Raw genomic sequence first — 15152 nt, 5'->3', positions numbered from 1 at the left:
CTTCTCTGGTTACCATATGTCCCAACACGCAAATGCATGGTGCCAGCTCATGCAACATGTACTATGCTACTGGCTGAATAAAAGTGTCACACAAGATTCAGCTGCATCACTTTCTTGCCTGCAGGTCTACACTTTTTCCTCTCATTCTTCCTCAGTTTTATGCATGTAGAATTAAGGTTTGTGGGACATGAGCTGAATGCAAAGGTCTGATTCACCCAGTTTAACTGAGGGACTTAAATTAGGAGCGTATTTGCTCTAGGCTACTTTAATAGTCTGTTAAGAGAGAGAGACATTTGGGGGGGGGGGGGGATTTAGGGGTGAGCTGAATAACGCTCTGGAAAGATTTTCCCCTTTCTCTTTCAAGAGGGAGCTAACAATCATTCCTGATTAAGGTACCTGGCCAGCTGCCTAGAGTTAGGTGAGATGAAACCAGCCAGAGTATAAATGCTAACAAGGCCAGCCCTAATCAACAGTCCAAGCAACAACCTTATTTTCCTACCAGCCCCTCAGACCTGGCCTTTTTAACCTTTCTTCTGTCCTTCAATTATCATATGCCAATGGCACTGTCCTTACTAGCAATGTGCAGGCTCCTACCCCACAATAACTCATCCTTCCTTTATAGAGGAGTTGGCAACAGCAAGCTACCTGGCATGTCCCAAGGTTCAAGGCTGCCCGCAGGCAGGTGCTGCAGACCAGAGAGGATACAACCAGAGGCGTGGAGCGGGCTTGAGAGGTAGAACAGCAGCAAGCAGAGGGGAGAGAAGATGAGGTGCTGAGCTGAGGAGGTGAAAGACAGGAAGATGAAGAGAAGAAGATGAGGGGATGGTAGAAAGTCTTAGGTTAGGAGAATATGCATCTGGGTTTTTGGGAGGAATGTAGAACCCCTAAATCCTAGCAGGGACCTGAGCTGTGTGAGGTCTGCCTCCGTGTGAACAACTGCACTGCACATCACCTTGTGCTCCAGCCCCTCCACCCTGTTACAGAATAGAGTCCAGCAGTAGTTCAAAAATGATCCATGAGATTCAGATCCTGATTTGGATTTGACCCCGTTGCACCCCAATACTGAGAGAGAAACTGGTTTGGAAGTACAGAAAAGGTGAAATATGAAGAAGCTAAAAAGAAGGAAGAAATGCAAAGCTGACTAAAAAGGAAAGGGAAATTACAGCTGATGTGCCCTGGATTCTGTAGGAATTTCTTTTTCCTCTCTTGGTTAAGTATTTCCAGATCATATACCTAGCTGTCATTTTGTCAATATTTAATAATTGTCCACTAGTCAATACTAAGTGCATCTCACTAGCCTCCCACACTTTTGGGGTCAAAGAGAGCTTCCTATAGCTCCTGTCAGCTTTATTAGGTGTTGCCCACATTTTTTCTAGGAAAAGACTTCAATCTGCTGCAAAGCAAGTCCTGCAGTGGTTTGGGACTCTCTCTGTCCCACTGAAGCTTTTGTGCATGAATAAGTGCAGTGGATCTGGTGCACTCCTTTTAACTGCTGAGTCCACATTTGGGGCCATCATGTATCTCATTAGAGACAGACCAGCATCTTTTAGCATTTTAAATTTCAATGTTTTCTAGAAGACATTTTGCTTCATCCATAAAATGCCATGAAATTAATATCCTGACTTTATATGCCAGACTGGATAACAGAAGAGGGAACGGGATCTAGCAATAGTGTTTAGGTTTTTGTCTTAGAGGTTTCCTAGTTAGTCTCTGATCATCTATTTTTGTCTATGATTATTCCACTATTAACCTTGTTGTGATACCAGATTAATTTTATAAACATGCAACTAGAGGTGGGCCCAGTCCAGTCTGAACATTTGTGTGTACATTTGTGTGTTTATCTTTGCCTCTGTGTGTGAGGCTTATTTCCAAAGAATCCAAACCTGGATCCAAATCCAAAGTCCTCAGATGGTCCCTGTCACTGCAGAAGGCTAAACCAAAACAGCTGAGCACAGCTTTGAAGACATTTAGATTCTAAATCCTGATCCAAACGACTTGAATTCCTTTCCTTCTCCCATCCCTTTAATCTAGATTAAAGATAAGATCTTGGGAGCACAGGAAAAAGAAAAGAGAATATCAACAGTTGATATTAATTGCCCTCTATCAATCCCTGAAGAGTTCTCAAAATATTTAGACAATATGATGTGAGTAACAACATTAATAAATTAAATGTGAGAAAGAAAAAAAGTCAGTAATTACAGGAAAGTTTAAATATCACATCAGATAAGTAAAAAAGACCTCTAAATATAACAGATAAAAAAGATAAACCAGAAAGCATAGTAAAGAAAAAAAAAAATCAAAATCAAAGCATCATCCTCAATGCCATAGGGGTCACATGAATTAAATAACTCTAATGCCTTTCCAAAAAGAAAACATCATTAAAAGCCTGAAAGAAATGAGTTCTGAATTAATTCTTCATTGACATTCAAAGCACTTCCCCTTCCCTTCCATCCCAGCATTTTTCCTAAGGCGTCTTGCTTGACCCATTAAAAACATGTAATTGTCATAAATAAAAAATAAACTTCTTACCATTAACAGAAGATTAAAACTTTGTAAGAAGTAGTGTGGAGTAATCAAACCTTAAGCCAAGAGTACATTCAAGGTCTGAAAGAGGCTCTATAAATATGAATTTATGGAATTTATCGATTTTATTATTACCATTATATACTATGTTTGCTAGTCAGTTTTATTTATTAAATGTCACTTACTAGCAGATTTGTTTGATTTAAAGGTAAAATAGTTGTTAATTCTTTATGGCAGTTCTGCAAAGTAGTAGAACCCAAATTTTTACTAAAAAGATCCCAGACAGTGCAATTTGCAAAAGCTTATGGTGGGTTAGCTTAACCCAACTGTTTGGACAATAAAGTGGGTCATACATGATTCTTCTTTAATTGGACTTGAATGGACTGATGTCTTAAAAACACCTTTATTCCCTGCATACAAGGCATTGGGGCAGGTGGCTGTCCAGCATCCTCTGCCCAGCACTCCCTTCTCCCTCCTGCTGGAACCTCCTCACCTTCTTCCTTACTGCTTTACATCTGCTGATTTTCTTCTCTTTCATCAGTCATTTCTAACAAAGTGAAACAGTGGGGTTTAATATACTCCACTCTAGGGTAACGAGTATATTTTTTTCTGTGTTTTTGCTTGCATTTTCTTATAAGAAGTTACATTTCAGTGCAGCCCTGCAATATTTTCATTAAGATGAAATACTGGGGGCATTTCCATTGAGATGAAGGATATGTCACAATTTTAAGACTGTTTCTCATGTGGTTCTTCAGTGACATATGTTTTTTTCCTGTAAAAAAGAAAACACAATAAAGGGAATTGGCCTGGGGAAAATGCCACTGAGATACTGTTAAGAAGTCTGACTTAAAGCCAAGTAGCATTTGCAGAGTGAATGCTCAGTCCACCCACCCATTGTGCTTACAGCCACAGGGGGCTGAGAATAATACTCTCTGAGATTTTAACAAAAGTGTGGTAAAAGTATTTTGGTATAGCTGCCTCAGTTTCTGAAATTAGACAACTTAGTTTTTAATTTAATTTATACTCTGTTTCTTTAACATAAGTTTTTATTTCTATGTTAACACTGCATTTGAAGAAGAGCTGTGACGAGAGTGCAACCTGCCACTTAGCATACAGCAACATTAACAACTTTAACCTGGGTACAACTCTTATTCCAATACAGGTGATGAGCTACTGATAAGGAGTCGGCAGTTGCAGAGGTTATGGCCATGGTGCATTTACCTGCTAGTACTTTGCCCAGAAAGCAGCCTATGAAGAGCTATTTCAGTCTAGTGTAATTTTGAGCAATTTTGGGACTGATTTAAGTTGGACTAAGGAAAAGATCGCTTTCAGGCATAGGCCAGAATTAGGAAGATGAAGAGAAGAATCACCTTTGTTCAGTTTTAAATCCCCTGTGCCCAGAAGAGTGTGATTTACCAAAGAATCTGATCCATCTTTGACAGTTTTTCTTTTCCTTTCAGTTAAAATATCTGATATCTGTTGGAGGGACAACACAGCAGGGCATAAGCAATCCAAGAGGTTCTTGGAATGCGTCGATGATAACTTCCTTCTCCAAGTGGTAGAGGAGCCAACAAGGAGAGGTGCTATGCTGGACCTTGTTCTCACCAACAAGGAGGGGCTGGTGGGGAATGTGAAGCTCAAGGGCAGCCTTGGCTGCAGTGACCATGAAATGGTGGAGTTCAAGATCCTTAGGGCACCAAGGAGGGCGCACAGCAAGCTCACTACCCTGGACTTCAGGAGAGCAGACTTTGGCCTCTTCAGGGATCTGCTTGGTAGAGTGCCATGGGACAAAGCCCTGGAGGGAAGAGAGGCCCGAGAAAGCTGGTTAATATTCAAGGATCACCTCCTCCAAGCACAGGAGCGATGCATCCCAACAAAGAGGAAGTCAGGCAAAAATGCCAGGAGGCCTGCACGGATGAACAAGGAGCTCCTGGACACACTCAAACACAAAAAGGAAGCCTACAGAGGGTGGAAGCAAGGACAGGTAGCCTGGGAGGAATACAGAGAAATTGTCCGAGCAGCCAGGGATCAGGTTAGGAAAGCTAAAGCCCTGATAGAATTGAATCTGGCCAGGGACATCAAGGGCAACAAGAAAAGCTTCTATAGGTATGTTGGGGATAAAAGGAAGACTAAGGAAAATGTGGGCCCTCTCCAGAACAAAATCGGAGACCTGGTTACCCGGGATATGGCGAAGGCAGAGGTACTCAATGACTTTTTTGCCTTGCTCTTCACCGGCAAGTGCTCAAGCCTCACCACCCAAGCCACAGAAGGCAAAGGCAGGGACTGGGAGAATGAAGAGCTGCCCACTGTAGGAGAAGATCAGGTTCAAGACCATCTAAGGAACCTGAAGGTGCACAAGTCCATGGGACCCGATGAGATCCATCTGCGGGTCCCAAAGGAACTGGCGGATGAAGTTGCTAAGCCACTATCCATCGTATTTGAGAAGTCGTGGCAGTCCGGTGAAGTTCCCGCTGACTGGAAAAGGGGAAACATAATCCCCATTTTTAAAAAGGGGAAAAAGGAAGACCTGGGGAACTACAGGCCAGTCGGTCTCACCTCTGTGCCTGGGAAGATCATGGAACAGATCCTCCTGGAAGCTATGCTAAGGCACATGGAGGACAGGGAGGTGATTCGAGACAGCCAGCATGGCTTCACCAAGGGCAAGTCCTGCCTGACCAACCTAGTGGCCTTCTATGATGGAGTGACTACATCAGTGGACATGGGAAGGGCTACCGATGTCGTCTATCTGGACCTCTGTAAGGCCTTTGACACGGTCCCCCACAACATCCTTCCCTCTAAACTGGAGAGGTATGGATTTGATGGGTGGACTGTCCGGTGGGTGAGGAATTGGTTGGATGGTCGCATCCAGAGAGTAGTGGTCAACGGCTCAATGTCCAGATGGAGATTGGTGATGAGTGGTGTCCCGCAGGGGTCCGTATTGGGACCGGTACTGTTTAATATCTTCATCAATGACATAGACAGTGGGATCGAGTGCACCCTCAGCAAGTTTGCAGACGACACCAAGCTGAGTGGTGCGGTCGACACGCCTGAGGGACGGGATGCCATCCAGAGGGACCTGGACAAGCTCGAGAAGTGGGCCCGTGTGAACCTCATGAGGTTCAACAAGGCCAAATGCAGGGTCCTGCACCTGGGTCGGGGCAACCCCCGGTATCAATACAGGCTGGGGGATGAAGGGATTGAGAGCAGCCCTGCCGAGAAGGACTTGGGGGTACTGGTGGATGAAAAGCTGGACATGAGCCGACAATGTGCGCTCGCAGCCCAGAAGGCCAACCGTATCCTGGGCTGCATCAAAAGAAGCGTGGCCAGCAGGTCGAGGGAGGTGATTCTGCCCCTCCACTCTGCTCTGGTGAGACCCCACCTGGAGTACTGCGTCCAGCTCTGGAACCGTCAGCACAGGAAAGACATAGACCTGTTGGAGCACGTCCAGAGGAGGGCCACGAAAATGATCAGGGGGATGGAACGCCTCTCCTATGAGGAAAGGCTGAGAGAGTTGGGGTTATTCAGCCTGGAGAAGAGGAGGCTTCCGGGAGACCTTATTGCGGCCTTTCAGTACTTAAAGGGGGCTTCTAAGAAAGATGGGGATAAACTTTTTAGCAGGGCCTGTTGCGACAGGACAAGGGGGAATAGTTTTAAACTAAAAGAGGGTAGATTCAGACAAGACATAAGGAAGAAATTTTTTACGATGAGGGTGTTGAAACACTGGAACAGGTTGCCCAGAGAGGTGGTAGATGCCCCATCCCTGGAAACATTCAAGGTCAGGTTGGACGGGGCTCTGAGCAACCTGATCTAGTTGAAGATGTCCCTGCCCATGGCAGGGGGGTTGGACTAGATGACCTTTAAAGGTCCCTTCCTATCCAAACTATTCTATGATTCTATGATTCTAAAATAAGAATAATAATTTAGGGCCATCTGATAGCTTGGAAGTGTAGAAGTGAAAAGCGAAGAGGGGACAGCATGCTGTGCCGGACGGTCTCCAAGGAAACACACCCTTTAAGGGGCAGAGACCTGGTGTAATCACTACCTCCCGACATCATCACGGTAGCCAAAGCAGAAGGTGGTTCCTGAAATCACAAGTACAGCCTTGTTTTCTTCTGGTTGCAGTGCAGCAATGCACTGCCTCTTGCTTAGGGCTTGGAACAAATTCGCCATTCAGCCTTAAGGAAAGGAAAGTTTGTTAGCTAGAATATTAGCTACAACCTTCAAAACAAAACTTCTTACTCTATTGTCACAGAATGCCTGTAGATTTATGAGGCCTTGGGAATACGATAAATTAATCACAGTAGTACTTGTTTGTTTGTGTGAAGATTTGCAAAACAAATAATAAAGTGTTGTTTTGTTTTGTTTTTTTACTTGTTCTGGATCTAGTTTCCTTCTTTAAAATGAGCTATTCTGGAATACATCTAGGAAGCCAGCAGTTGGTAGAATGTGATAAGGATTTCAGGAGTCACAGTCACAAGTCTTATCAAAAATCATTCAGATCCTAAGTTCGATCTTCACTGTATTTATTCTTTAGCTGAAACAGTCTTCCATAAATTTTACAAAAACTACATGGTACAAGGTATAGCATTACAAAGAACTAGCTAGGAAAAAAAAAAAGAGGATTATTAAAGGTAATATGCACTGATTTTCCAGTAAAATAAATGGAAATAACAAATGGTTTTATTTTATCTCTTAAAATAATGAATAGTTGAATAGAAGCTTTCCGTTTTAGAAGACTCAGATGTTTTTTATTAGGACTGCTAAAAAGCTTAACAAACTGTTTCAGAATTTGCCAAATTATATCCTTCTGCATAAACTAATAAAATATAAATTATCATTTCCACTAGTTCTGAAGAGATATTAATTTAAAAGTTGATATATTAAGCATTCTTCACAATCTAATTCAGTTCTTATCCTTCATCTCGCTGTACATTAGAAAACACAGTGTTTCACACCTAACACACGCTGAAACTGCAGATGTCCCTACATGCTATAAGCAATGCCAGCCTGAACTCCTGGGGACTTCCATGTTATCTGCATGCTACGTTGCCTCTTGAAGGATTCTGTTTTCTCAATTGATGACATTGCATGGCTTTTATTTTTGGCAAGGCTTTTTCAGTAGAGGGACATGATATGAAATAGAATAACCTGATGAAATACAATAAGTTAATAATAGTGTTATACACAGAGCACCTTTCATCATGACAGTTCCCAAAGAATTTTACAAACTGTACATATAAAAATCATTCTTCAACCACCACTGAAATGCAGTTACTGCTGGAGAAGAATAGGGTAACCATACCATGCCAGGAATAACAGCTTTTTTGAGGAGGGAAGTTAAGAAAAATGTCTTCATATGAAACAATAATGGGAATATTTAGGAAGGCCGGATCTAATTACTAGAGTACTGAGGGAGCTGGTGGAGGAGCTTGCCAAGCCACTCTCCATCATTTATCAGCAGTCCTGGTTAACAGGGGAGGTCCCGGACGACTGGAGGCTTGCCAATGTGACGCCCATCTACAAGAAGGGCCGGAAGGAGGATCCGGGGAACTGCAGGCCTGTCAGCCTGACCTCAGTGCCGGGGAAGATTATGGAGCGGTTCGTCTTGAGGGCACTCACAAGTCATGTGCAGGACAACCAGGGGATCAGGCCCAGCCAGCACGGGTTCATGAAAGGCAGGTCCTGCTTGACCAACCTGATCTCCTTCTATGACCAGGTGACCCGCCTAGTGGATGAGGGAAAGGCTGTGGATGTGGTCTACCTGGACTTCAGTAAAGCCTTTGACGCTGTCTCCCACAGCATTCTCCCAGAGAAGCTGGCGGCTCACGGCTTAGACAGGTGCACTCTTCGCTGGGTAAAAAACTGGCTAGACGGCCGAGCCCAGAGAGTTGTGGTGAATGGAGTTAAATCCAGTTGGTGGCCGGTCACGAGTGGTGTTCCCCCGGGCTCAGTTTTGGGGCTGGTCTTGTTTAATATCTTTATCAATGATCTGGATGAGGGGATTAAGTGCTCCCTCAGTAAGTTTGCAGACGACACCAAGTTGGGCGGGAGTGTTGATCTGCTCGAGGGTAGGAAGGCTCTGCAGAGGGACCTGGACAGGCTGGATCGATAGGCCGAGGCCAACTGTATGAGGTTCAACAAGGCCAAGTGCCGGGTCCTGCACTTCGGCCACAACAACCCCAGGCAACGCTACAGGCTTGGGGAAGAGTGGCTGGAAAGCTGCCCAGAGGAAAAGGACCTGGGGGTGCTGGTTGACAGCCGGCTGAACATGAGCCGGCAGTGTGCCCGGGTGGCCAAGAAGGCCAACAGCATCCTGGCCTGTATCAGAAATAATGTGGCCAGCAGGACTAGGGAGGTGATCGTGCCCCTGTACTCGGCACTGGTGAGGCCGCACCTCGAATACTGTGTTCAGTTTTGGGCCCCTCACTACAAGAAGGACATGGAGGTGCTCGAGTGTGTCCAGAGAAGGGCAACGAAGCTGGTGAAGGGTCTGGAGAACAAGTCTTATGAGGAGTAGCTGAGGGAACTGGAACTGTTTAGCCTGGGGAAGAGGAGGCTGAGGGGAGACCTCATCGTGCTCTACAACTACCTGAAAGGAGGTTGTAGCGAGGTGGGTGTTGGTCTCTTCTGCCAAGTAACTAGCGATAGGACGAGAGGAAATGGCCTCAAGTTGCGCCAAGGGAGGTTTAGATTGGACATTAGGAAAAATTTCTTTACTGAAAGAGTGGTCAAACATTGGAACAGGCTGCCCAGGGAAGTGGTTGAGTCACCATCCCTGGAGGTATTTAAAAGACGTGTAGATGAGGCCCTTAGGGACATGGTTTAGTGGGCATGGTGGTGTTGGGTTGACGGTTGGACTCGATGATCTTAGAGGTCTTTTCCAACCTTAATGATTCTATGATTCTATACTAGCATTTGCATTTGGTCAACACATTTAAAGGATTTATTTTAAATACATGAATCAGTAATAGGGATATGAGTATCCATAAATATTTAATTTGCCACAAGTTCTTATGACTTCATTTTGCCTTTTCTCAGAAACAGCACTTTGAGCAGCAGCAGCAAAAAAAAAAAAAAATTATCTTTTTAAGGATTGTTTCAAATCCTTAGGAGGACAAAATGCCATTTAGTCACTAAAAGCTGTCTTCAAAATGCTTACATTTTCTCCTGCAGCACTGGACAATTCTAACTCTACCATCTGGTGTAAGTCAATCAAAAAGGCATTTTACATATGTCCAGGTAGAAAGCTGTCACATCAGTGTCTGAGTCAGGGTGTCATTCAGTGCAATACAATGCTGTCAGTGGCAAAAACTGATGTTATATTTGCTCTCAATGGTTTGTGATACATATGCCTACATTGATAGTGGGAATGTCAAAGCCAGTGGAACTGTGAGCTATAAGCATTTATGGTATAGATTTATCAATCACCCTTGATTTCAAAAATACAATTAAGTTGCCATAAGACATCCGAGCCATGGTAATTGACTGTGTATGTTCTCCCAGCCTTTACTAGTTGCAAAGTCATTGAAAAGAACTTAAACTTTTTCCTTTGCAGGTTAAGTCTATTTGCTGTGGGCTAACAGCACTCCCTATCAGTGGGCTCACTTGATGCGCTGGACACTTTGCAGCCTGATCATGTACTCTTGCTGCAAAGAAATATTGAAAAATAAAAGTGATCATATGAGGATAGTTAGGAAGAGATAGAGGGATCATAGCATCCTCTGTGTATTGATACTTACTGCAGCATGGAAATTAGCATCAGTGATTTGTATGATACTGTATATAGAGTAAATCTAGCCAGATATAAGAGAGGAATTTGATCATTTGCTTCTGGAAAACTTGGAAAATTAATGTAAATTGACTTGGAAGTAAATAAGCACATGATTAGAGCATTCACTACCTAAAGGGTAATAAATTACGAGTAACGGTTAATGGCAATAGGTCAAGCTGGTGATGAATTATCCGTAAAGTGTCATAGGGATTAGTCTCATTGCATGTCAATATTGATTCAATGGAAGAGGATAGTAAAACCACAGTAATTAAGTTTGCAGATGATAGAAAACAGGGAAGTGAAGTAAATGTGAAGGAGGCCAGGATTAATAATAAAGTCCACGTTGAGAGGTAAGGAATATGGGTTGGAAGTATTAAAATGTGATTCAGCCTGAAAAAATGCAACCTAATATAACTAGAGAATCTAGAATTTCTGGAAATTAGCAAAACTGAAAGGTAGTAACAATGGACAGCAGTTTAGATATGTGTAATGTGATCTAGTGCCTAAATAAAAAGTATGTTTCAGGGCTACACACTCAGAGGAGAACAACAAAAGGCAGTAAGGGGCAGCAGGGGCTGAGTTACAAGTCAGGCTGAAAAACAAAATCTATCTGCAGCTCTGACAAGAGAGCTGACTGTGCTGGGTAATAGCCATCTAGCGTGCTTGAATTTGATATGATCTGAAAAGTGAAAAGCATCACTCCTGTGGATTTTTTTACCACTTCTATAAGAAAATTCTCCCATCCCCTCCCTCCTTGAGGCCTCACTTGAATTTCTATCTCACTGATACGAAAGTTACCTTCACGTTATGATTGTAAACCTATTCCTCGTATCTCAGATTTCACTCTCCAGCTCCTTCCAATCTTCCATTCTGGGAAAAAGCCCTATAGACTATAAAAAAGGAAATAAATCTTTTTCATAGAATCTTTTTTGCCAGCTCCACAGAATGCCCCAGCTTAAAAAAGCTCCCAGCAAAGACAATACTGGGAGGGGAAACATGCAGTAATTAAGGATTTAGTCTATGATTAGGAAGACTTCGATTCATACCCTACTCAAGCCCAGATCACCTATTTGATCACAGCGTTGTTCTGGCTCTCATTTCTCATCCTTAAGATGGATTAAATAGTCCCTCCCTACATCACAGAAGTCATGTGAGAATAAATATGCTACCGATGGTAAAGTACTCAGACACTAGAGTCCTGAGGGCCAGAGTTATATACATGTATCTATCTTTGGAATCATTTGAAATTGAATGGGAAAAGCTTTCACAGAACATTCTAGAGACAATTGCCTAACTTACAGCACATATTTTATTCACTGAACTTAATTTCCATTATGCTTATGAATTGTCCATGAGTGGCTTAGGAACACAAGAATTCCCACCCCACTTTAAGGTCCCTTCCAACCCAAACCATTCTATGATTCTATGATTCTATGACTTGCTCATGTGCCAAGAACCAGAGACTGAAGAATCACCCTGGAAGACAAATAGACCCATTGCACATTTATGTGCTGGTTTTGGACTCATTAGGAAAGAGGTGAGTTCCCAGAGCTCGCCTACACCGGGACTTTGTCACCTGAACTTGTTACCACAGAGCCATGCATTAGCTTGGCCACTCTGTACTTGTTCCTCACACACTGTACCCTCCAGTAAGTACAAGTAAGTACAAACTAACTTACTCCTGCTGCCGTTAAGGAGTGAATTTCCCGACCAGGATAGTTAACAGGAGCAGTTAACCAACACAGTACCCACACTGCTTTCAGTGACTTGGAGTTGTGCAAAGCATTTGACACTGTCCCGCACAACATCCTTGTCTCTAAATTGGATAGACATGGATTCGACGAGTGGGCCACTCAGTGGATAAGGAATTGGCTGGATGGTCGCATTCAAAGAGTTGCGGTCAACGGCTCGATGTCCAAGTGGAGACCAGTGACGAGTGGCGTTCCTCAGGGGTAGGTATTGGGACCGTCGCTATTTAACATCTTTGTCAGTGACATGGACAGCGGGATTGAGTGCACCCTCAGCAAGTTTGCAGATGACACCAAGCTGTGTGGTGTGGGTGACACGCTGGAAGGAAGGGATGCCATCCAGAGGGACCTTGACAGGCTAGAGAGGTGGGCCCGTGCGAACCTCCTGAAGTTCAACAAGGCCAAGTGCAAGGTCCTGCACCTGGGTCGGGGCAATCCCAAACGTGGATACAGGCTGGGTGATGAGTGGATTGAGAGCAGCCCTGCGGAGAAGGACTCGGGGGTATTGGTGGATGAAAAACTGAATATGAGCCAGCAATGTGCGCTCGCAGCCCAGAAAGCCAACCGTATCCCTGGGCTGCATCAAAAGAAGCGTGACCAGCAGGTCGAGGGAGGTGATTCTCCCCCTCTACTCCGCTCTCGTGAGACCCCACCTGGAGTACTGTGTTCAGCTCTGGGGCCCCCAGCATAAGCAAGACATGGACCTGCTCGACCGGGTCCAGAGGAGGGCCACGAAGATGATCAGGGGGCTGGAGCACCTCCCCTATGAGGACAGGCTGAGAGAGTTGGGGTTGTTTAGCCTAGAGAAGAGAAGGCTCTGGGGAGACCTTATAGCGGCTTTCCAGTACTTCAAGGGGGCCTACAGGAAAGATGGGGAGGGACTCTCTATCAGGGAGTGTAGTGATAGGACGAGGGGTAACGGTTTTAAACTGAAAGAGGGTAGATTTAGATTAGATACTAGGAAGAATTCTTTACTGTGAGGGTGGTGAGACACTGGAACAGGTTGCCCAGAGAAGTTGTGGATGCCCCCTCCCTGGAAGTGTTCGAGGCCAGGTTGGATGGGGCTTTGAGCAACCTGGTCTAGTGGAAGGTGTCCGTGCCCATGGCAGGGGGCTTGGAACTAGATGATCTTTAAGGTCCCTTCCAACCCAAACCATTCTATGATTCTATCATTCTATGATTCTATGACTTGCTCATGTGCCAAGAACCAGAGACTGAAGAATAAACATAGGGTAAAATCCTGCTGAAGACAACCCAGCTTCTATTTCTGATGTGAGGTGGCTTACCGTATTGGGATTGCGTGGCAAGGTTTTGGTAGCGGGGGGGCTACAGGGGTGGCTTCTGTGAGAAGCTGCTAGAAGCTTCCCCTATGTCCAATAGAGCCAATGCCAGCTGGCTCCAAGATGGACCCGCCACTGGCCAAGGCTGACCCAATGAGTGACGGTGGTAGCGCCTCTGTGATAACATATTTAAGAAGGGGGGGGAAAAAACTGCGCAATTGCAGCCGGAGAGAATGAGAATATGTGAGAGAAACAACCCTGCAGACACCAAGGTCAGTGAAGAAGGAGGGGGAGGAGGTGCTCCATGCGCCGGAGCAGAGATTCCCCTGCAGCCCGTGGTGAAGACCATGGTGAGGCAGGCTGTCCCCCTGCAGCCCATGGAGGTCCATGGTGGAGCAGATAGCCACCTGCAGGCTGTGGAGGACCCCACGCCGGAGCAGGTGGATGCGCCCAAAGGAGGCTGTGACCCCGTGGGAAGCCCGTGCTGGAGCAGGCTTCTGGCAGGACCTGTGAACCTGTGGAGAGAGGAGCCCACGCTGGAGCAGGTTTGCTGGCAGGACTTGTGACCCCATGGGGGAACCCACGCTGGAGCAGTCTGTTCCTGAAGGCCTGCACCCCATGGAAAGGACCCATGCTGGAGCAGTTTGTGAAGAACTGCAGCCCATGGGAAGGACCCACGTTGGAGAAGTTCGTGGAGGACTGTCTCCCGTGGGAGGGACCCCACGCTGGAGCAGGGGAAGAGTGTGAGGAGTCCTCCCCCCGAAGAGGAAGGAGCGGCAGAAACAATGTGTGATGAACTGACCGCAACCCCTATTCCCCCATCCCCTTGCGCCGCTGCGGGGGGAGGAAGTAGAGAAAATCGGGAGTGAAGTTGAGCCTGGGAAGAAGGGAGGGGTGGGGGGAAGGTGTTTTTAAGATTTGGTTTTATTTCTCTTTCCCCTACTCTGATTTTGTTTCATAATAAATTAAATTAATTTCCCCAAGTCGAGTCTGTTTTGCTTGTGATGGTAATTGGTGAGTGATCTCTCCCTGTCCTTATCTTGACGCACGAACCTTTCATTATATTTTCTCTCCCCCTGTCCAGCTGAGGAGGGGGAGTGATAGAGCGGCTTTGGTGGGCACCTGGCGTCCAGCCAGGGTCAACCCACCACAATTGCACATAAAATTCAATCTCAAATGTCTTTTCCTCGAATATTTTCCCTTTTTTTAATTTTTAGATGTCTCCAGGTATGCTCTGGGGCTTACTAGAGAGTTAAAGATCCCAGTGGGAAGGATGGGATGTTTTTCTCAGAAGAGAAACCAAAATGAGCCCATTACCATCAAGCTTTTGCAAACGGATGGAATTTAATGAATATGTCATCCCACAACAAGAAGCATCTCAGCGTCAGCCAGCTCACCTAATGCATTTTAGCAGTGATGTCCTGTGTGTGGTAATGCTTATCTGTATGTTAGCTAGTACATTTATAAACCTGACCTATTTTCTGAGACTAGACAGGATCTGTGAGTACATTTGGGGCTTGGTACAAATATTTATGAATATTTACAAACAGAGTCTTGCTTTTTGCCAGCAAATACTATGTATGCATTTTTAATCTGGAGCTTCTTTTTTCAGTAATAGACTTTCTATCTTTTCAACACTCTGGTTTGACCAAAAGGCATTTTTTTCTTGATTAAATCTGTTTCCTTTAAACCAGTTTTTCATCAGGAAAAGACTCATTCATGCTCAAGATCACTTTCTTGTTACACAAAACTGCTAGTTGACCTTATCAACACGCTTATTGTTATTAACTAATTCTTACAACAAGCTTTGAGATCATTATCCTCTTACTG

This window comes from Calonectris borealis, chromosome W, assembly GCF_964195595.1.
Source record: "Calonectris borealis chromosome W, bCalBor7.hap1.2, whole genome shotgun sequence".
NCBI classification, from domain to species: domain Eukaryota; kingdom Metazoa; phylum Chordata; class Aves; order Procellariiformes; family Procellariidae; genus Calonectris; species Calonectris borealis.
Note: the sequence above shows the minus strand (reverse complement) of the source record.